General features: G+C 49.8%; 1 pseudogene; it reads left to right on the top strand.

Annotated features, from left to right (window-relative positions):
* Positions 1-10,138: 10,138 nt before the first annotated feature.
* LOC142863061 (RNA-binding protein 3-like) lies at positions 10,139-18,066 on the top strand (annotated as a pseudogene).
* Positions 18,067-22,099: the final 4,033 nt, after the last annotated feature.

Genomic DNA, 22,099 nt, shown 5'->3' with positions numbered 1-22,099 from the left:
GAAATGGGCAGGTGTTCCCTGAGGGAGGAGTTTCACGGCCAGGCCCGGAAGTGGCAACATCACTTGTAGCTACACCCATTGGCCAGAACTCAGTGATATGGGCCACACCTAACTGCACGGAAGGCTGGGAAATGTTGCCCAGGAGGAAAGCGAACCCAGAAGATTGCCACTGTCCCAGAAAGTGAGGAAGAAGAAAGAATCTCTAATAACTTCCCAGTTTCTAAATTGGGCAACCACATAAATGGTGATTCCCTTGACCCAAGAAAAGATGACCCACTACCTACCTGTTAGAATGGCCAAAATCCAGAACACTGACACCACCAAACCAAATGCTGTGAGGATGTCGAGCAACAGGAACTCTTGTTCATTCCTGGCAGGAGTGTAAAATGGTACAGCCACTTTCTTAAAAAAATGAACATATGCTTATCATATAATCCAGCAGTCACACTTACTCATATTTACCCAAAGGAGTTGAAAACGTATGTCCACACCAAAACCTGGACATAGATATTTATAGCAGCTCTATTCAAAATTGCCAAAACTTGGAAGCCATCAGGATGTCCTCCAGAGAGTGGATGGATAAATAAGCTGTGTTACTTCCAGGCCATGAAATAGTATTCAGTGTTAAAAAGAAATGAGCTTTCCAAATATTAGAAGAATCCTAAACACCTTGAGGGGCTGGTTAGCAAATCATGATAGTGATTTGCTACATCCATATAGTGAAACACTAAGCACGTGAAAAGATTACGGTAGATCAGTAGGTATTGACATAGAAGTCCATAATACATTGAAGTGTGAAAATATAAAGTGAGATCCAATTTGCATGTGTATATCTGGATGAATAGGCCCCATTTTCTTACAGTAATTATTTCTTGAATTAAAACTATGGGTCAAGGAGTGAAGAAAAGCTTTTACTTCTTTATTTAAAAGTAAGCATTTACTATTCTTATAGCTTAATAAAAGATTAAATAAATAAATAGATCAACAAATTGACAAAAGACACAATAACTCTATCAATAAATGGGGAAAACCATAGACAGCAAAGATATAGAGCTAATAAGCGAACATAAGGAAAGACACTGAATTTTGACAAATTTAAAAATAAAGCAATGGTGAGGTCTTTTATCAAATAATGGTCAAACAAAAAATAACTTATTAAATTATAATATTCTGTTCTGGCAAAGGTGCAATGAAACTGACACTTTCTTGTACAACTAGTGAAATTTAAATTTTATACAAGCCATCAGGGAGAAACCTGGGCAATTCGCAAGAATGTTCATGCACCATGATTCACAGGAATTTCACTTCTGTAAATATAATTTCTGGAGATAATTCAACCTAAACAAAAGGTCATATGCACAAAAACAGTAAAAATCTGGGAGTAATTTGAGATAGAGTAGTTAAATATTAATAAAATAAGGGACAGTTGTGAGGAATTAAACAATCTGTGATATTTACAGGCACCTAGTAAGAGTTAAATAAATATTAGCTGCTGTTTTCATTATTATTATTATAATTCCACTCAGTTATAATTTGAATCATTAATAAATGAGGTTTATTTCATGAGCTTAAAAATATAGACATGGAGGAAGCTAAGCGCATATTGCTAAGTGAAAGAAGCTAATCTGAAAGGCTACACACTGTATGGTTCCAAATATATGACATTCTGGAAAAGGCAAACTCGCAGAACACAAAGAAAAATGCAGACACACGTACAAACGGTTGACTCGAGTAATAGTTCACCAGGTCTGTTTAATTTTTATACTCTAAAAGATTAAAGTTAGTTCCTTGTACATAACCATCCAGGCATGGCAGCAATAGCTGTAAATTCAGGAATAACCTTAGGGAAGCAGATATCCCCTGACTCAGAATCTCAAGGTGGTTGCTCTAGGCACTAGGCATATAGCAAGGACCAAGATTAGCAAGGATGGGCAAGGTGAGTCACAGGAGGCATTTCTCATCCCCAGCTTCTCTTAGGGTGACCCCCTAAGATCTTCGGCTGAACCCCGGTGGCTGTACCTAGCTTAGGTCGCCCCTCCCTTGAGGGGTCTTACCCGTCATTGACTAACCAGCCATCTTATGGGGTGTACACAGCAATCACAGGAACAATATGTTTATCGTGTGGCCTCCAGACCCCCAATGCTGTGGGGCGGGGCTGCTCTTGCTAGTTGCAGCTCAGGTCCTTTGTTATGCCTCTAGGCAACACCTTTGTTTATCACAGGGAGCCTGTCCGGAACAGATTACTTTCAAACGCTCTGGGCAGAACAGGGACATTACTCACTAACTTTAATTCTTAAACTAGGAAAATACATGTCAGTCCCCTACAGTGTGACTGGCCAGGTGAGGTGACTGATTCGATGGCAAATAAAGCAAACGAGGGAAAGAAGCAGAGGCCTATAGGTGGGGTTCCTGGATGATGGCACACTGAAGTTAGAATCAGGGAAGGCAGGAGGGTGGGGAGGAAGAGATGATGAGTGGGCGTGTTTAGAACTGCCCCACACCTGCCAGAAGGGACTGCATCTCATCTGTCCTAGGACACATATTCATGCACATTTTAGCATCTCTGAAACTAGAATGCATCCTACAATGGATGTTTCCAGAAAGCCATATATCGCAGTTTAGTTGGCAGCATTTTCTCCTTCTTAGTGGTGCATGGAAAACATGTGTTCACAATCAGTGCATCTTATATCGTAGGAGATGGTGTTGGCGAATTGGGGAGATGCCTGTGGGAGGTGTCGAAGCCTAGATCTCTGAGTCCTCCGCTGCTTTGTGGCACTTAGACCTTGAGCACAAGTGCCTTGCTTTCCCGGGACTCAGTGTCCCTGTCTCTAAAGTGGGGCTGGTCCCTGGTGCAGGAGCACTTGCTCAGAGTCGAAGCAGCTGCCCTGGACTCCCTGATTAAGTTCGGGAGTTTTGAAGTTAAAGCTGTCCTAGGATCAAACCATTTTACAGTTATTCCTCCCTCTGCCAGCTGCATAATTGTCTTATCCATTAAGAAGCCACACAACAACCCAAATGCCCATCAACTGATGAGTGGAGTTTTAAAAAACTGTGTGTCCTTACAATGGAGTAGTATTCAGCCATGAAAAAGCACAAATTGCTGATTCATGCTACAGCCTAAATGAACATGGAAAACGTTATGCCAAGTGACAGAGGCCAGTCACAAACGACCACATATTGTATGATTTCGTTTCTATAAAATGTCCAGACAAAGAAAATCTATGGCGACAGAAAGTAGATTAGTAGAGCAGTGGTGGCCAAAGGCTGGGGGCATTGAGGGGTGATGGCTTAGGGGCACAGGGTTTCTTTTTGACGTGGTAAAAATATTCTAAAATTGATTGTGGTGAATCACAATTCTGTGAATGCACTAAAAGCCACTGAATTTTACACTTTAAGCTAGTGAATTGTGTGCTATATACATAATATCTCAATAAACTGCTCTTTAAAAGCCACTGTTTTAGACTACTCTTTCTCCCCAGCTGGCAAGCAAAGTCCCATAAAATTGCAGGTATTTGTCTGCCTCATGGAGCCAGTGCATGGGACAGACAGCCCGGACTCCAGGGGTGGAAAGTAAGACCTCAACTTGGGGCTCAGGACAGGGGACAGGGAAAGGCTGCCAGAAGGGCCACCCCAGGATGAGGGCCATGACCCCTCCCCACCTCCCCACTGCACACCTCCCATCTCACTCGGGAGCCAGGAGAGGGGTACAGTGGAGGGCTGGATGCAGACTTCTGCACCGGAGAGGAATGGTTTTTAATCCTTCTGGTTCAGAAGGCCTGTCCTGAGCCGGGTGCTCTGGCCACATGAGGCATGAGTGAGGGTTTGCAACTGCAGGCTCTGCAGCCCGGTGGTCTGGGTTTGAATCCTGGGTCTCCACCTTCTGTGTGACTGGGGTCACTTACCCCGCCTCTCCGCCTGGGCCTTCCCATGTGAGGGGCATGGGAATCCCGTCTTCCCCAGGGGCTTTTATGACCAGGGCAGGGACTGGGGTGAGAAGGAGGGCCCGAGGGTGCGCAAACTAAGGAGGAACTCGCTCCCACCGCATGCGCTCAGTGGCGCCGCCTGAGCTTTGGCAGAGCGGCCTCACTCTAGTCTCAGTCGGTCCTGTTGCGGGGACTGATGAAAGGAGAGCTTGCACGCTGCCTGGGAATTGCGAGCACCCGGCAGGGCTGGCTGGGAGGACGGGCACTGGCCACGGAGCCCACGGAGCGGACGCTTACCTGCCTGCCTCTCCTCATCGCCCCACCCTCCCTCCTTCCCTTTCTTCCTTCTACTTGCAGTTCTCTAAGATTGTGGGACGCCCTCCCTGCCCTGCACACAGCCCCCCTTCCCTCCCGCCTCTCCCTCCCCTCGCTCCTGCCCTCCTAACATTCTCTGAGATGTTCACATATTTGAAACTTCTCAAAAAGGGGGGGGGAGTATTAGGGTGGAGCCCAAAACGCCTTGAGGGGGAGAAGCAAAGGATCCAGCAATTAACTGCCCAGAGAACAACAGCTCTGCCAGCTGCGCACGCCCCACCCCGAGCCTGTGGGGCTGCGGGCGCCTCCACCGCCTGCCACCGAGGACACAAAGGAATCCTCAGGGTTCCTTCCTCCCCTGTCCTTCCTTGGCTCTGTCTTAGCATCATTTCCCTACATTGCAGTTTGGGGTTCATTCATTCATTTTTTTTTTTTTCAAACAAGCCCATTGAGTGCATGACCAGGCCCGGCCCAGCTGAGCGCCATCTCCTGGCCCCATGACTGGCTCAGGACGGATGTGCAACCCACCAGAGCCCAAAAAGTGCACGTTTGTAAAATTCTTTTTGAGGCAGGGCTCTGGTGGCCTTCCCACTGCACGCAGGCGGCACTGGCATTACCACCGGGGAAGGCAGCACGGAGCGCGGAAGAGGCTGTGTGCTGAAGACACCCTCTGCGCCCTGGAGGTGCCCCACGTGAGCCAAGAGTTCCCTTCACGCGGGTGCCACTTGCAGTGAGTGCCCGTTCTGTGAAACCCGGAGACCCGACAGGTGTGCAAGGACTAGGGGCACGGAGTTGGGACAGCCGTGAGACCAGAGCAGGCAGATGGGGGATGAGGGAGCTTGAGCAAGGGGAGAGCGGCTCAGGACGGGAAGACCAGCCGGGGAACTGTGCGCGGTGAAGGCGGCATCGAGCTGGATCTTGAAGGGAAAGGATTGCGCCCGGCGCCTGGACGAGGGTTCTTAAAGAGCAAATCCGGTTCCCCTGGTGTGGCCCTGTGTGCTTTCCCACCTCGGCCCAGCCCTAGCCACCCCAGCTCTCGGGACTCCAGCCTCTCGGGGCTCTATCCACGACGACCGTCGGCCCGGCGGTTCTCCGTGCTTGCAAGACCCTCGCCTGACCCTTTACGATCTCAAATCGAACCTATTTCCAGGGCCAGACACCGTTAAGCACCAGGGACCCCAGTGCCCTGAAAGTACCACGGGCTCACGAAGTGTTTTAATTTTAACTTATTTAACAATAAGAAAAACACTGATAGGGTAATAATAAATATATAATAATAAGTCCAGCCCAAATTATATTCATCTTTATACCAACATGCCAATGCAGCCATAAAATAACATAAACATTTTCTTTAATGAAGGAAAAGGCCCAGGGAGGCGAACGTGCCCAAGACCCACGGAAATCATGACGTGGCCCTGCCCGTGTTCCTCAGGGAGGTTTTCCCTGGTGGCCCAGCCCACGTGAGACGTCTCCATCCTCCCTTGGACATTTATTATTGGTTTTTATAAAGTAAATTTTTTGTCATTCACATTTATTTCTATAACTACTTGTCATCTCCCCCCACCAGGGCGCACACACCGTGAATATAGTTTTCTCAGACACCTGGCACACGGCTGTGGTTGCATGAACGGGTGAACTAATGAATTTCATTAATCGTTGTTTTGAAAAAGGTCTTTCTTCTGCAGCTTTGCATTCTTTAAGGCCTCAGGCCTGGGGGACTTACAGGTTCTCGTTTAGTCACCCTAGGTACGATCTGGTAGGTAAAGTCATGCACACATGATTGTCTACAGAAAGAGACTCTATGTCAGTTTCAATTCTCTTTCTCTCATTCTATCTTCATGTCATTGAGGCATGAGGGATAAGGGAGTAACTTTAGGCAGATTTATCTCCATTTGGAAATAGCATTTGCATGAGGTTTCACCCTAGCTCACTTACTGAAAATGACACCTTCAAGGTTTATCACCTGGAAATTTGCCTAACCCTGGAGTTATTTTTCTTGATGTGCATTCGTAAAGTCCTTGTAACTTTGATTGGTTTGTTCATTCATTTACCTATTTAATAAGCATTCATTAGTACGTAATCCGTGGACACAGTCGCCCTGTCTAAGGTGGGGAGATGGGGAGCACTGACTGGAACAGAGCAAAGTCCTCACAAGCGTCCTCTCTGCTCCTACCTGCACCCCATCTTATCACCCTGGGGGATTCTGCTGACAGCTTCTTTCCCACATCACCTGTATCTTCATATAGTTCTCTCCCTTTCCTCCTGCACTGCTCTGAGAATTCAAAAATCTTCTCCCTCCATTAAGCAGAATAATTCACTTCTCTCTAGCTCCTATTCTATCTAACAGAATCCATTTCACTTCTCTTCACCTCTTGCTTCATTTAACAGGATTCGTTCATTCTTTTCTTTTTTTTTCCTTTTTGCTTTTTATTCTCCTTTGAAAGAAGTTGTGATTCTAGATAGAAAAAAATGTTTTCCTACATGTTTATTTGTAATCTCAGAACTACTTTTTAATATTCTCTTTATAGATTTTTGTTTCTCAGGAGAAATACTATAGGATGGAGATATTTCTCAGTGACTTTATCTGTGCACATCCTGAGAGCATAAGACTGAAAGACTGGGATGACAATGAAAGGAAAGAGGTGCCCAGGTCTAAAAGTTTTGGACCAATGCATTTGGGAGAACGTCAGGGAGGGAAAGTATAGCCATTAACAGCAAAGACACTTGAGTGGCTCGCCCAACTGAAAGCCCAGTGTCGGCCTCGAGAGTGGGATGATCTAGCTTCTCTACTAATGTAACTGCAACCTTACATTTCTGCTTCTTTAGAATGCTTTCAGTCTCATAGGTTCATGGTTGCAAGGTGCCCACCAGCAATAGCCTGGGTCATGTGCTTCCGTGTTTAAATTTAGTGTGCAAAAAAGAAAATCTGCCTTACTAAATAACGTGAACCAATAAACTAAAGTTGAGCCTTGTTGGCTCTGATTGGCCTGAGTTGGGTGATGTGCCTATTCTTGAACCAATCCCTGTGCCCAGGCTTAAGCCAGTAAAAACTCAACCCTGGATCCATGGGTGGAGTCGATCCCACCTATACTTCCACAGCTGAAATATTCAGGTGCACCTGGTTGGGGGAATGGAGAAGCATCTGGTCTGCAGATGTCTACGACAGGTCTTTTCTGGTGGTGAGATCTGAGGTCACTTCAGGGGAAAGCCATATCAGGACTTGGACTTTGCAATGTATGTAGGATTTGAGAAGGCAGAAAGTGGAGGGTCGGGGTGGTGAAGAGGTTTGGGAATACATTCCAAGTGGAAGGAAGAATTCAGACAAAGACATAGAGGTGGGAAAGAAGATATTCCTACAGTGAAGGAGAAAGAAGATCCACCAAATCTGATAACGTCTGATAGGAACCCAGACCCTAAGGAAGGGAGATGGGAGGGGACCCTAGAAAGCACATCAGGAGCCCTGAACTCCTGGCTAAGGAGCTGGACTTTCTCGTGAGGGTGATTCGGAGCTGTTGAGGCACAGTCGGATTTAGAGTTCAGGAAGAGCACGTGGGTGGGGCCATGTGGAAGATGGAGCTTAATGGGAGACACCAGAGGCATCGAGGAGGTTACCAACCCGGGTGGTAAGGTCATCCTTGGGGATTGGCAAACTCAAAATTTTCTTGTTCCAGCCGTTGGTGAGAGACTTTAGACTGGAAGCCTAAAGCTTCCTAAAGATGCCAAATCTTTCTGAGAGTCATGAGCACAGCAGTCCCTGGTGTTGAAGCTGGGTGCGCCCTCCAGATCTGTTACTTCTCAACTGCATGGCCTAATCAAGCTCCTTAAGCTCTCTCGGCCTGGAAAGAGAGGACGCTATTCTCCATCTTGGGGCATTATGAGGATTGGGTGCTGCTGCGAGTTAGTCGCCAGCAACGTCAGGCCTTGTCGCCACTGGCCACGGGATTCCTTTGACCCTCTCTCCTGGAGGACAGACTGCACCCTTCGTACATGCGAAGAAGCACATCCGCACTGGGTGATGTACAGAAAAATATTTGGTCCAGGATTTTGTACTCGCTGCAACATTGTCCAGTCCAACCTCCCAGTAGTCAGGGGGGAGATTTCATTATTGTCACCTGTCTTTCAGGTAAGGAAATTGAAGTTCAGTGAGGGGAAGTACTATGTTTCCCCGAAAATAAGACAGGGGCTTATATTGATTTTCCCTCAAGAAGACACCCTAAGGCTTATTTTCAGGGGATGTGTTAGTTTCCCCACAATGCCTCAGCTTGCAGCACGCATAGGACGGCTGGGACCTTGTTGGTGGGGCTACCCACACCTTTCTGGTCACACGGGGCAGATGATAGTAGCTGTCAGGACGGGGCAGATGAGAAGGGCTGCTCGTCTTCTTTACCACTCTGCAAGGAAATGCATGGGTTGTACAGATACTCTGTGTAGCCACGCCTGTCACTAGGGCTTATTTTCGGGGTAGGGCTTATATTGCGCAAATGCTTAGACATTCTGCTAGGGCTTATTTTATGGGTACGTCTTATTTTCGGGGACACACGGTACTTCTCCCAGCTCCCCCAGCAAGAAAGGCGGCAGAGCCTGGATTCCTAACGACTGGACTCCACGGCCCACCCCTTCCCACCCCAACCGAGGGCCCGGGACTTGCCAGTGTGGGCCTCGGACCTGTGGCACCAGCTCGGTGTGTCTGGAAGGGGAGGAGAGCCGCGTGTTGGCGACCACTAGCAAAGGCCACTGCAAATGGCAAGGCGTGCAGACTGGCTGGCAGCTATCCGCAGTGGGAGACAGGGAAGAATGCAGACCGCCCTAGCACCCAAGCAGGTGTGTCACCAGCCCCACTCCTCCCCAGCGACCTGCTGCTGGGCGTCTATGAATGCCAAGCTCAGACGCCCGCAGGGCGGGGAGAGGAGTATTCCTTTATCCTTAGATGTCACAGTTCTAATTATGCTCCTGCCTTCCCCTTCCAGGGGCACCAGCATAAAATCAGAATAGAATTCAAAGAGGAATTTGGCCCTCAGACTCTAAATAAATAGCATTCCTGGCTTCCCACTTCAACAAGCTAGATACAGTTTAAGAAGATGAATCCTTGCTTTATGACAGAATTTGCAAAAGGGTTCTCAGCACAAGCTCTATGTTTGGAATTAGATTTGGGATGGAGAATTCCAGCCCCTCTCTGTGACCACATAACCTCTATGGGATGAGTTGCCCTCTCGAAGCCTCATTTTCCCATCTGTGATGTCAGGTGGCAGCACTTGCCCTGCAGGGTTTGTATGAAGATTGGAGATGACACAGGCACCCATCTGGCCCTGCCCGCACTCCCTAGGGGCTGTCCCTGCCCTGCACTCCCTAGGGGGCGTCCCTTCTCCTTCCTTCCTATTCTGGGAGAATAGACCTGCAAGATCACGCTGCTGATGGACAGGACACATCAGGGTCACAGTGAGGCACAGCAGCATAATCAGTGAAGGACTGAGATTTTTCTTGCCCTGGCATTCTTCGCAGCCCTGGTCCCTTGCTCACCCAAACAGCCAGGACAGGTGTCTTATGCTTGTTGCCTCCAAGAAGAAATGGTACACAAGGCCTTTTGATTTCAAAAATTGATGGCCTAGGGAAAGCATGCAAAATTCTAGACATACAATCAATTTGGAGAGTACGTCGATACAGAAGAATAGTTCCCCACCACCAAAGCCAGATCACGAGTGCCCTGGGGATGGGAGCTGGGGAAGAAGAGAGGGGAGGTTAATGTCAGAGGGTCCCTCCGAGGCTCCTGGGCCTTGCCCTGCGTCTCTCTAACTCCAAGGTAGGGAAGATGCTGGAAACCCCAGGCCTAATAGCAGTGCATCCCCACTTTTCCAAGTAGAGCCCGGGGAGGGAACAACCCCCAGAGGTGAGGACCCTTGGGCATGACTGGACCGAAGACCCAAGAAGGCCCCGGGGAGGTGCCTGGGAGTGGCTCAAAGGTGCACAAAGGCCATTCAGTCGGGACCTCGGAGGGTGGCTGGTCCCACCTGCCTGCTCGGACTCCCCAATGCTCCCCAACCTTTGCTACAAACTCAGTTGCAAAGTGCAGCCAACCTTGCCCAGAGTCCCTCTCAGCCAGAACCCTCACCCGACTTAGCTCTGCATGCTGGCTTGTGGGTGTCAGGGCACAAAGGAAGGCCTGTGGGGCACGTGTCTCTTGCAGCGAAAAGGGCTGGGAGGGGCTGCTCCCTCCGTGAAGGTCCCAGCGCCCACCCTCTGCACGGCCGTGCCGAGCGCCCACAGCCGTCCACATTCCCACTCTGAGTCCTGCAGTGGCTGCGTCTCTCCTGGCTGTGTCACTCCTGGATGTGAGTCGCCTGCGCTCCACCCTCGGGCCCCCCAGAGATGCCGCTCGACTTCCGACCTTCTGATAAATCTCGTTCTGCTTAAACCACTAGCTGGACTCGGTCCACTCTGACACGGTGACTCAGCAGTGGAATGAGGACATCTTAGCAAGAGCCGGGGTAGGACAACAGTGAGGACCAGGGGAGCATTTGTCATCCACCTCATCCCACTTGTTGGCACAATGAACTCTGGAACTTAGATTCAACTTCAGTGCAAGAAAAGGACACTGAATAACTGCAACTGCCTTTCCCCACTCGGCAGGTGGTAACTCAGAGTGCACATTAAACACTTACGCCACGTAGAAATACATTTAGAAAAATAACAAATATAACAGAAAGCTACACTTATTAGTGTGTGAGTCAGTGGCCTGAGGTTTATACCCAAAAGAAATACGTGTGTTCACAAAGAATAAGCAAAGTAAAAGATTCCTGAGTCTCCGCCCCACTCTCTTAGAATGACTTCTCTGAAAGAACAGAACACAGCAAATGTCAGGAAGGATGTAGTGACCTTGGAACCTTTGTACACTGTTAGTGGGAATTTAAAATGGTGCAGCTACTACAGGAAACAGTGTGGCAGTTCCTCAAAACAATTAAAAATAGAATTACCATATGATCCAGAAATTCTACTTCTGGGTATATACCCAAAGGAATTTAAAGTAGGGACGTGTACAGATATTTGTACACAAATGTAAATAGCAGCACTGTGCACAATGACCAAAAAGTGAAAACAACCCAGGTGTCCGCTGACTGGTGATTGGATAAACAAAATGTGGTCTATACGCACAATAGAACACTGTTCAGCTATGAAAGGGAGGGGAACGTTGTCACATGCTACAACACAGATGAATCTTAAGAATATTGTGCCCATGAAATGTCAGTCACAAAAGAGCAGATATTGCATGGCTCCCCTTGTGGGAGGTTCCTGGAGCATCAAACCAGGACAGGACCCAGCGTGGTGGTCGCCAGGGGCTGTGGGGCCGGGAAGGGGCAGCTATTGTCTCCTGGGTGCAGAGCGTCCGCTTGTGAAGATACAGTTCTGGAGCTGCAGGAGATGGTTGCACCCCCTGTGAATGTGCGTAATGCCACTGAAGTGTCTACTCAAAAACGATCTCGAAGGTGCCTTTCGTTATGTGTATTTCATCACAATTAAATTTCAAAAGCAAAATCTGATTTTTAAGCCTTTCATGGAGACAAGCTGGCTAGAGTCCCAGAGTGGCAGCCCGGGCAGGGGCCATACAGATCACCCCTGTTCCCAGAAGGAAGCCTGAGGCCCAGAGAGGGGCCAGACATTTCATCCAGGCCTGGCTCTTTCTACTCCTGCCCCTGCGGTGTGACAGGGTGCCCAGGTGGCAGATTGCTGTCCCCATCCTTGCATGCTCGTCCTGCCTCTCCAGCCTCTGCCCCAGCCCCTGGCTGCTGCACAATTGATGGTGACTCAGACCAAGCCAGAAATGAAAGCAGCAGGACCAGACACCAGTCAGACGCTCTCACTTCCGAAAGGATGTGCTCCAGCCCTGGCCTTAAGTCGGTCACTAGTGAGGAAGCAACATCATGTCAATGACCTGGCTACCCACGGGCGAGCTGTTACCTGTGCTGGATCGCTTATGTGCACTCTCACCTGGAACCCCCCAGTCCTATGTAGCAGACGTCATTAGCCATTTAGCAAACGAAGAGGGTGAGACTCAGAAACGAGCACTCGCTCACCCACAGCCTGGTGGCTGGCACTGGGCAGGGTGAGGACACTGGGCTAAGTCAGAATGACCCTACACCCAGCGCCACCCCGACAGCCACAGGGTGCTCAGTGCACGATTGTGGAGTGAACTCAACATGTTTGGCCATGAAAGGCTTAAGAGAAATAGAGAAATAATTGCCATTTCTTAACCCACCACCAGGTAATAGAATTCAGAGACAATTGTAGTAAGTGTAGCAGCTATAGGTAGATAATCGATACTTTCAGATAGAGTGGTTTAATCTACCGATAGATGGGTTCATGGGTTTCCCCTTTCTTCCATTCTTCTGGGAATCTCTTTCCAAGGAAGCAACAGCTTTAGAAAAGTCTGTGGGCTCATTTATTGGCATTGTTTGCAGAGAATGATTATACCTGTCTGATTATCTTTCTCCAAGCAAATTCTAGAATAGTAGAGTCAGCATCCTTAGAGATGATTGCATCCACTCCTCTCCTCACTGCACAGAGGAGAAAACTGAGAGCCAGAAAGGTTAAGAGGCCTTCATTTGACGGCAGAAGGGAGAGAGCCCAGGAGTCAAGCGTGCCCGCTCTGCGGCACAGCCTGGCCTGGGCACTGTGCTACCCTGGGCAAATCTCTCCAGGTGATTGAAGTCAGTTCCTTCTGAGGATATGAACTGAGGTTTTCTGACAAGGTCCAAACATCCAGGCAATTTGTCTTAATTGGTGGGAGCAGGGCTGAGAGTTCTGTTTGACTGGTAGGAACTGACAGTACGGGAAAATGACCGTGATGGATCATGAAACTCGAGTGTCTGTGAGATGAGAGATGCAGGAGGCTGGGAGGGGTCACCATGTGGGGGTCACCGAGAGGGGGCAACAGATGTGTGCGCTTCCCTCTGTGGATGGCAAATCTCGCTGACAAGAAACACTCAAATTCTGTCTCTGCAATCAGAGTGCGCCCCTCCCCCTTTACATCGTGGGGTGGCCAGCCCCGTCCACACAGCTTAACAGGAAACACCCCTTAACTCCAGGGCAGATTATGGAAGCAGGACGGGAAAAGTGTGTCTGGATCTTGGCTTTCAAATTTCTAAAGCCAGCGTCCAATTGCATAAACATAAAGAATGAAGATGCGTCATCAGAGCCCGTTTTCCCACTCCTGAAGTTGCTGCCGTGGTGGGGATACGGGGCGGGGAGGAGAGGAAAGGACAGAGGGGTGACGAGCAAGGATGCAGTCTCCAGAGGCTCAGAGAGAGCCCAGGACAAGGCAAGGTGGACCACGGAAGACCAGAGGAGGCTGTGGGGACGCCAGGGCCTCACCTTCACTGTCGTTATGCATCTGGTTTTCCGACTTGTTGGGTTTGGACAGTTTTGTTTTCATAATAACATCAAGATACAGTTATTGATCTGAGGCGTGATTTTCCCAAGTTCATGATACACCTTGGAGATGCCTCCTTGTCAGAACATATAGGATGACCTTGTACTTTTTAACTGCTAAAGAATGCACAACATGGAAACAACAAAATTTTTAATCACCCTCTGTTGGTGACCATGACATTGTTTCCATTTCCAACCATTATAGGATAATGCTGCAGTGCATGTCCTTATGTGTTCACGTTTCTCGTGTGTGTGCGCACACACGTGTGTGTGCGTGTGTGTGCGTGTGTGTACCTTTGTGCTTTCGGAGTGTGGGATTCTTTGATCAAATGTTGATAGCTCCTGCTATTTTGCTTTATAGAAAAGGTGCCGTTATTATCACTCCTGTGCTGTCAATGGTTTCCCCTAGACTAGAGTGGAAGGGACGTGGCAAAGATCCTCTGACTGGTGGAGTGGTAGAGACACGTGTGACCCCAGGTCCACCAGCTCCCAAGACGGGTCTGTGGGTACACAGTGTCCTGAACTGGGGGAAGGCTCCGTCCCAGGGCCATGAGGGGCTGTGATGAGTTTGGAGGGCCAGGCGTCCTGTGTAATGGGCTGGGTGTGTCCCTGTCCCTAAATGCTCAGCCCTGTCTCCATCCCAAGCATTAGGCCCCACCACCAGCTTCCTGAGGCCAGCCTCTGTCTCCTGAGGCAGGAGGTGCCAAATCAACCCATCAGTCTGCAGTCAAGGTTACCAAATAAAACAAATTTGCTGCCTGACGAGCAGATGGCTGAGACTTTCTCCTTCAAGCCCCATTACAGATAAATCGGGGGTGCAGCTGAGTGGGGAGCCAAGTGGCTTCCACGGCACTCAGGGCATGCCAGTACCCAGCCCCAAACACAGGCCCCATTAGTGAGGTCTCATTAATTTCCTAGTCGGGTTTACTTGGAGGGCCCTAATTAGCAAGGGAAGAACCGAGACAGATCTCAGGGCTCTGTTGCATTTCCCCATCTGAAGTCAAGAAGAGGACTCTTTCTCAGAATACGTGACCTAGGGGCAGTATTTAAAGTGAGAGGGTCCGCGACCACCCAGAGTTCAGCACCTGCCGGCGCGCAGAGTCAGGGTAATGAATGAATCTCCCTTCCACTCAGCAGGCCGGGCACGCAGCCTGTTCCTCAGACCATTCATTAGTTCACCGTGTCCCACACTGGCTTCCATCACACCTACTAATTTATAACTCTGGCTGACAAGTGTCTGCTTGCCTTTCTTTTCTGGAATGTGAGCTCCTGAGTGTTTCTGGAGGCCAAGGACCACACGGTGTTCCTCTCCTTGCCTTGCACAAGGTCCAACGCACAGTAGGTGTTCTTTAAGTGTGTGAAGGATGGAGGCCGGTTTCGTTTATTCATTTGGGAGATATTCCACAGCCACGACGCAGGGAGCTCTGCTCTAGATTCCGGGTTAGTCTGATCTGGTGGCCAAGGTCAGTAAGTCAGCAAACAAACACATTTGACCGTGCAAGGAAAGAGCACTGGACGGAAGCTGGCCTCTTGGCCAAGCCCTTTTCCAGCCAAGTCCCAGCTTCCTCCACTCTCACAGGAAGGGCCTAGAGGATCTCCAGGCCCCACGACCAGCTCTGAGGAAGAGCCGATAGTCCTCACCAGAGTGGGTGGCCCCTCAAGGAGACAGATGTGCTGCTCACTGAGCACCAGGCGTTGGACAGAAGTGATCAGTCTTGGGGAAGCGGACTGTTCGCACTGCTCACGGGCAGAAGAGCAGATGCGTCCATGAGGAGCCTGTCGCCCCGGCTGGCAGAGGACAGAGGCTGACACCAGGCGGGCGGGGCCTGACAGCTTGTTCCGCCGCCTCTTGGCTGTGACCTCTCGTGGAAGCTCTTCATCTCTCTGACCACCTTACCCCCGACAACGTGAAAGTCGAAAGTTAGAGACTGAAAGGAACCAAAGTTGACACTGTCACAGCACAGTGGTTAGCTCCTGAATTCCGTAGCCTATCAGCCTGGGCTCAAATTCCGCCCTTAACATTTTGGGGGTTGGGGCGGGGGGAACTTGGAGCAATCATTCATTGTCAGTTTTTTCATATAGAAAATAGAGTAATTTTTAAAACTATAATAAACTCTCAAAAGTGGTAGTTATTAACCTAAGTGCCTGGCACACAGTGAGCGCGGAAATACGCCCGTTGGGGAAGTTCATCTGGATACCTGGCCTTGGTGCCCCAGTGCCTCACGGGAGTGAACCGGCCGTGCCGGAGCCGCTCGGCTGTCTCTGGGCATCAGGGCGAGACAGCAGGGTGAGGGGGACCCATCTGACTCTTAAGGGGCTGGGAGGACCCGGGCCTAGAAGGAGGCTGCAACCACCTGCTCCACAGCGGAGTTAGTGACAAGGACTTCCCTCCCCACCGTTGTGTGGGAACAGGTGTGGGATGTGTCGGAGAACTGGCAGGACTTGCTCGGGGTGATTCAGATGTGGCCGAGAGCCCTGACACGAGGCTCAGAGCCTATAGCATGGAGGGTAGCCCGGTCCCAGGAACAGCTTCCCTCATCTGCAAATGGCATCTTAAGCCTTCCTGGAGTGACAGAAGTGACCCTCAGTCATCCACTTGTTTCTCTGAACGTGCGCAGGCTTGTTGCCAATGACTTGCTGAGTTTGGGATTGGTTCAGAGGGAAAATCCCTGGTGCAACCCGCTGGGAGAAGAATGGGGCTTGATTCAGGACACGGACACCCCAGCACGGGTGCCACAATCGTTGAAGTTCGTCTTCTGTGAAGGAGCAGAGGAGGTTGGAGGGAGGAGGACTGTTCTAAGTTTCCGACGTAGCAGATGATTACAGCACAGTTTGAAGGTCACTAATGCAGGAGCAGACAGAAGGTGGAAGAGGCACATCTAATCAGTCCTGTAAGGAAAGATGGCATGGTCAAGAAAGGCCAGAGGAGGTGACATTTTGTAAGGATCTGGAAAGTTGCCTTTGGGAAAGGCATTCCAGGCATGGGGCTCAGCACCCACAATGGTCCGCACTGCAGCGACTGGTCGCTCTTGAAGGCGTTTCACAGCAACCACAGACTCAGACTTCTGTATGAACTGAGCAACCAGAGACTGCAGAAGACCACACCACGACAGCCCTGCCCTCATCCAGGCTAGGTGGAGGCAACGACCGGTATGCATCTAGCCTGGAAAGCCATGTCTGGGGCTGGGCAACACTGCTTAGAGTCGCCAGGCACTGGGCTAAGCGCTGGCATTCGTTCTCCCATCTCAGCCTTGCAGTGGTCTTGTGGGTGAGCCCGTCACGTCCGCTTTAGAGATGGGCAAACAGGCTTGGAGTGGGGAAAAGTGATCTGCACACAGCACATCTTGGTTACAACATCATGGTGGTCTTCATGCTGCTCAAACTCTGGGTAAAACTACTTGAACCAAAATCCAAAATCTTCCCCTAGATTTCTGAAAATACCCTGGAACCGCCTGTTCTCCTTGCTCGTCGGTGCTCGCGGTTTGTCTGGTCCTTTTACTTTTTAATTTCCAGGACTCGAATTTGCTGCCATGTCCTCTGAAGAGGGGAACTCTTTGTGGGAGGGCTCAACTTTAACACCGATGAGCAGGCGTTGGAAGACCACTTCAGCAGCTTCGGGCCTATTTCTGAGGTGGTCGTTGTGAAGGACCGGGACACTCAGCGATCCCGGGGTTTTGGCTTCATCACTTTCACCAATCCAGAGCATGCCTCAGATGCCATGAGAGCAATGAATGGAGAGTCCCTGGATGGTCGCCAGATCCGTGTGGACCATGCTGGCAAGTCTGCCCGGGGAACCAGAGGAGTTGGCTTTGGGTCCTATGGGCGTGGTAGCAGCTACTCTAGAGGTGTTGGGGACCAGGGTTATGGGAGTGGCAGGTATGACAGTCAACCTGGAGGATGTGGATATGGATATGGATGGTCCAGAGACTGGTGGCAGAAGCCAGGGTGGTTATGACCGCTACTCAGGAGGAAATTACAGAGACAATTATGACAACTGAGATGAGACATGCACACATGATATAGACACAAGGAATAACACTTCTGATCCAGGATCGCCCTTCCAGATGTCTGTATTTATAAAGATTTTTGGAGCTGTACTGAAACATCTGTTTTAATAAACCCACTTCTCTTTTTGAATTGCTCTCCCAAGGTAGCTTGTTAAAGACCTTTTAGAAAGCTCTGTGTATTTTTTAAGATATATTTTTCTCCCATTTAAAGGCAAATTCTGAGACATTTGTAAAGTCTGGGTATTTTTTCTTTTACCAGTTTTTTGTTTGAGCTCTCAGGATTATTGGTTCTGGCAAGCTTAGCCAGACTGGCTTTTCTTTTAATTAGTGATTATCTAGGATATTTTGATTTTAGGGACATTTTGAAAACAAAAAACACATACACAATGTTTATTATGGTTAGAAAACAGTTTCTAAATGTACCTGAGAGAAATCTGTATCGGGAACACATGATTGCCTGGGTTTTTTTTTAACTGAAGTTAACCAACCTTATATAGAAGAGCTTCTTAAAAATGTTTGTAAATGTTATTTTAAAAAAATACTGGAAGAAAAAATACTCTGTTGTGTCTCACGTATTTAGGTTATCATTCATTAAGCTGATTAAAAAGATGAAACTTTAAAACAAACAAACAAACAAAAATACCCTGGAACCTCGCTTGTCTTGCCTCTTCCCTTCCTGGGCTCCAGGTTCCCTGTGGCACAGCCACATGTTGCTACGTTTCCCCAGACCTGAAACCTTTGGAGACATCTAGGTCCCTCCCATCTCCGCTGTCCACTTCCTTCCAGGAACAGAATCCTGGCCACAGGGTCTGGGAAAGCATCAGCTAAAAACTACAGTTCCCAGCAGCCTTTGAGCTGCAAGGCCCTCCTGCCATCCTGGAACTTCCAAGCCAATTCTAACTGCTCAGACAGACCCCTGCAGTCCTGACCACAGTGTCGGCGCCTATGTTGTGCGTTGGGCAGATTTTACTGACCACTTGTAGTCACGGGAAGAAGTCAGCTCAAACCCCACGCAGCCCCTGCTGTTTCCAGGTCTCCTTTCTCTCCTCCCCTCCCCCACCATCTGTTTCCCATCTCCTCCCTCCCCAAATTCTCAGGGCTTCCTAACTTTTCTCCCTGTTAGACACAGTAAGCTACCCACCTGCAAGCCTGTGGCCTAAACTTCAAACCCCAAGCCAGCACAGGCTCAACAGAACAACGAGCCCTTGGCTTCACAGGATCCTGTCGATTTCGAAAGCAGCTTTGGCTGTCTGCGTGCATGTGCAGGGAGGGGCCAATTAGTGGCATGCCCACCGGATCCCAGGTGTGCCCCACAGCCACGGATTCCCTTAGATGATTGCCATCCCCAGAGGAGCCCACCGTCCCCGTTGCGTGAGTGCACAAGCGGGGATGATTTGTCTGTATCTGGCTTTCCACAGCTTCTGCTCCTGAAATCGCTCCTGACATTTCCCTCTGGGCACCACGGGAAGCTGTCTTGTCACCCTCCACACTGAAAGGCCATCCGCCAGCGGGAGGCCCTTGATGGCCAGAGCCCTCCGGAGCTGGGGTCTCTCCGCGTTTCATTTAACGTCCACGGGCTTGGCTCATCTGCAGCTCAAAGCTGCAAACTCCACCAGGCAGCAAGAGGGGCAGGAGCGGCAGCCGTCCTCAGGGCAGCCTCCTTCTCCAAAGATCATTCTGGAAAGTGTCCCAGCCATAGTGTCATTTCAGCAAGGCCTCCCTGCAGGCTTCCTCCGGGCCCTCAGTTTTAAACCTGCAAAGTCCTGAGTGTTTCTAGCTGGAAACGCACAGAGCCCCAGCCAGCACACTGCCCGGCCCTGCGTTCAAGGCGAGTGTCTGCTGGACAGAGCAGGTCCAGCTTGGCTCCCTCCCTCAAGGCTGGTGGCCTCTTACAATAAAAGTGGCCTTTGCAAACCCCTGTCACTTCCACAAGAAAGGACATGTTACTTAAATAAAAGGAGACTTGTGCATACATGAAGGAAGAAACCAGGTGGTCAGGGCTTAGAGTGGCTTTCGCCAACTAAGAGGGTGCTGCAGAGCTCCCATCTTGCCGCCTTCCCAGGCGTGGAGCCCAGCGAGGAAGGGCCCCTATCCGATCTCTGAGAATGGTCAGGGGTACACAGGGCGCCTGCCCACAGCCCCGCGCCCCCACAGAGTGTCTCATTCTGGTCTGGTTTGGTTTCTGTGAAGTTGCAGATGCCTCTCCCCGACAGCCCACGCACGTGATCGGGTTGTTCCTCCAATCACTAGTGCACCAAGGGTGGGGAGAAGTCAGCTTTGTCTGGACTTGGTCCCTACGGGGCTGCAAAGGCAAGCATCAGGTTTCCAAAAAACCCCCAGATGTTTTAAGGGAATTTTACATCGATCTTCTTGACCTTTTGGTAAAAAACCTAAGACAAAGACCATTGTCCTAGTTACAAAATGCAGCTTCCAAAACTAAAGCCATGAGCCAGGCTTGGTGGCTCATGCCTGTAATGCCAGCACTGTGGGGGGCCAAAGCAGGACCATCACTTGAGGCCAGGAGTATGAGACCAGCCTGGACAACACAGTGAGACCCTGTCTCTACAAAAAAATAAGTAAATAAAGGTTCTAGCTTCTGTAAAAATCTTAACTTGAATATATTTTGAATTGTAAGAGCAAAAGAAAGAATTGTTTATACATTTTTTTCATTTAATTGGAATGATTTTCAGGTTTCTACAAACTGGATAATTGTAAATTTAAAGTGTTACACATTTATTGATGAATAATGTAAGTATTCCCAGTCCAAGAACTAAAATGAATGAGTGAAGTTGAAATGAAATAAAAACAATGCAAAAGCCATGGAGTATGGATCAGTTTCCTAATGCTGCTAGAATAAATTACCACAAACTGTCAGCTTAAAATACAACATTCTCTTACAGTTCTGGATGTCAAAAGTCAAAATCAGTCTTGCGCAGCTAAAATCACAGTGTTGGCAGAACCAGGGCTTCCTGGGGGTTCTGGGGGTGTCAGGTAGGGTCTGTTCCTGGGTCTTCCAGCTTCCGGGGTGCCTGCACTCCTTGGCCCGCGGCCTCCTCACCCCAGTCTCCGCTTCCCGTCCACAGCGCCTCCTCCTGACTCTGACTCGGGAGGCAGGTGTGATCAAGCACATCTGCAAAACCTTTGCCATCTAAGGTAACACTCGCAGGTTCCAGGGATGGGGACGTGGGCGTACTTGGCCGGCCATTACTCAGCTGCCCACAGTGGGAATGCTGTCTTGAGGTTTTCAATGGCAGATGCTAAACCTATGTGTGCACGTGTGTGTATGTGTGTGTGTGCACCGGCCCATACATGTATGTGGGGCCCTCCCGTCCTCTACACTTCCCAGAGTACAACAAAGAGAAAAGCAATCCAAGACTGTCCCCGAATGATTCACCCATTTCCCAGGAATCTCCACTGTGAGACCAAGAAGGGAAAGGGTGTGTAGACCTTTATCCAAACCAGCTACATGCACGTGTTTATAACTGGGCCGAGCAGAGGTGATTTGGAAGCCTCAAGCCAGCAACTAACATTTTCTCTCACCTGTAAAACGAGGATGCTAACCGCATCCGCAAGCACCTGGACAGCACACACCATTCATTGGTCTCCTGCCGTGGGCTAGGGGGGCCAGGCACGAGGACCCAAGGGAGATCCTGGCCCTGTCCTGCATGCAGGCTCCCTGGGGAGATGGAGCTAGAAACACCCCATGGCCGCACACAGTCCGACAGGTGCAGTGATTGAGGTAAGAGGAGCAAGGCAGCCGGGAGGGTCCTGACCCCATCAGACAGGGCCCCTCGGCAGCCGTTACTTTTGCGGGGTCTGAAAGTGACAGACAAGGGAACCCCATGCACGCTGGGCGAAGGCTTGGCGGGATCCAGCAGGACGGGGTGCCGGGGAGCTCCAAGGACCTAACCTGCTCCTCACCGTTCCTCCAGGCTGTGTGAAGATCAGAGCAAGTGACGTGTGCAGAGCATTTCATGCATCATAAGACCCTGTGGGAACAGCTAGGAGCCCGGGTGGGGTGGCCCTGGTGTCACCGGTGTGTCGGTGACACCGCCCTCCTTCTGGCTTCCATGAGTGAAACAGGAGGAACAACCCTACAGTGACCTCGGGGGGTTCGAGGGGCATACAAAGCAATGGCCTTGAATGTCACCCCCAGCATTGGACGGTAACTTCTGACTTTGGAGAGTTTCCGGGGGGAGAGAGGCTGGGGGAAGAGACTAGTGGCCCGTGTGGAAGCTCGTGCCTGGGCCCAGGCAGGCAGGGCAGGCAGGACCCAGGTGAAGAGACAAAGGGCAAAAAGTCACAAAGAAAACGGTGTTGATAGCAACTGACAGTTGATGGAATTGAGAATGGAGTCAGGGGTCCTCAAAGCTTGGAGTTATTTACAGGACAAATGCCCTTTCAGACACCAGGAAGTCAAGTGCCATCAGGCAG

The sequence above is a fragment of the Microcebus murinus genome, chromosome 21 (genome assembly GCF_040939455.1).
Source record: "Microcebus murinus isolate Inina chromosome 21, M.murinus_Inina_mat1.0, whole genome shotgun sequence".
Lineage (NCBI taxonomy): Eukaryota > Metazoa > Chordata > Mammalia > Primates > Cheirogaleidae > Microcebus > Microcebus murinus.
Note: the sequence above shows the minus strand (reverse complement) of the source record. Positions and strands in the feature narration are given on the sequence as shown.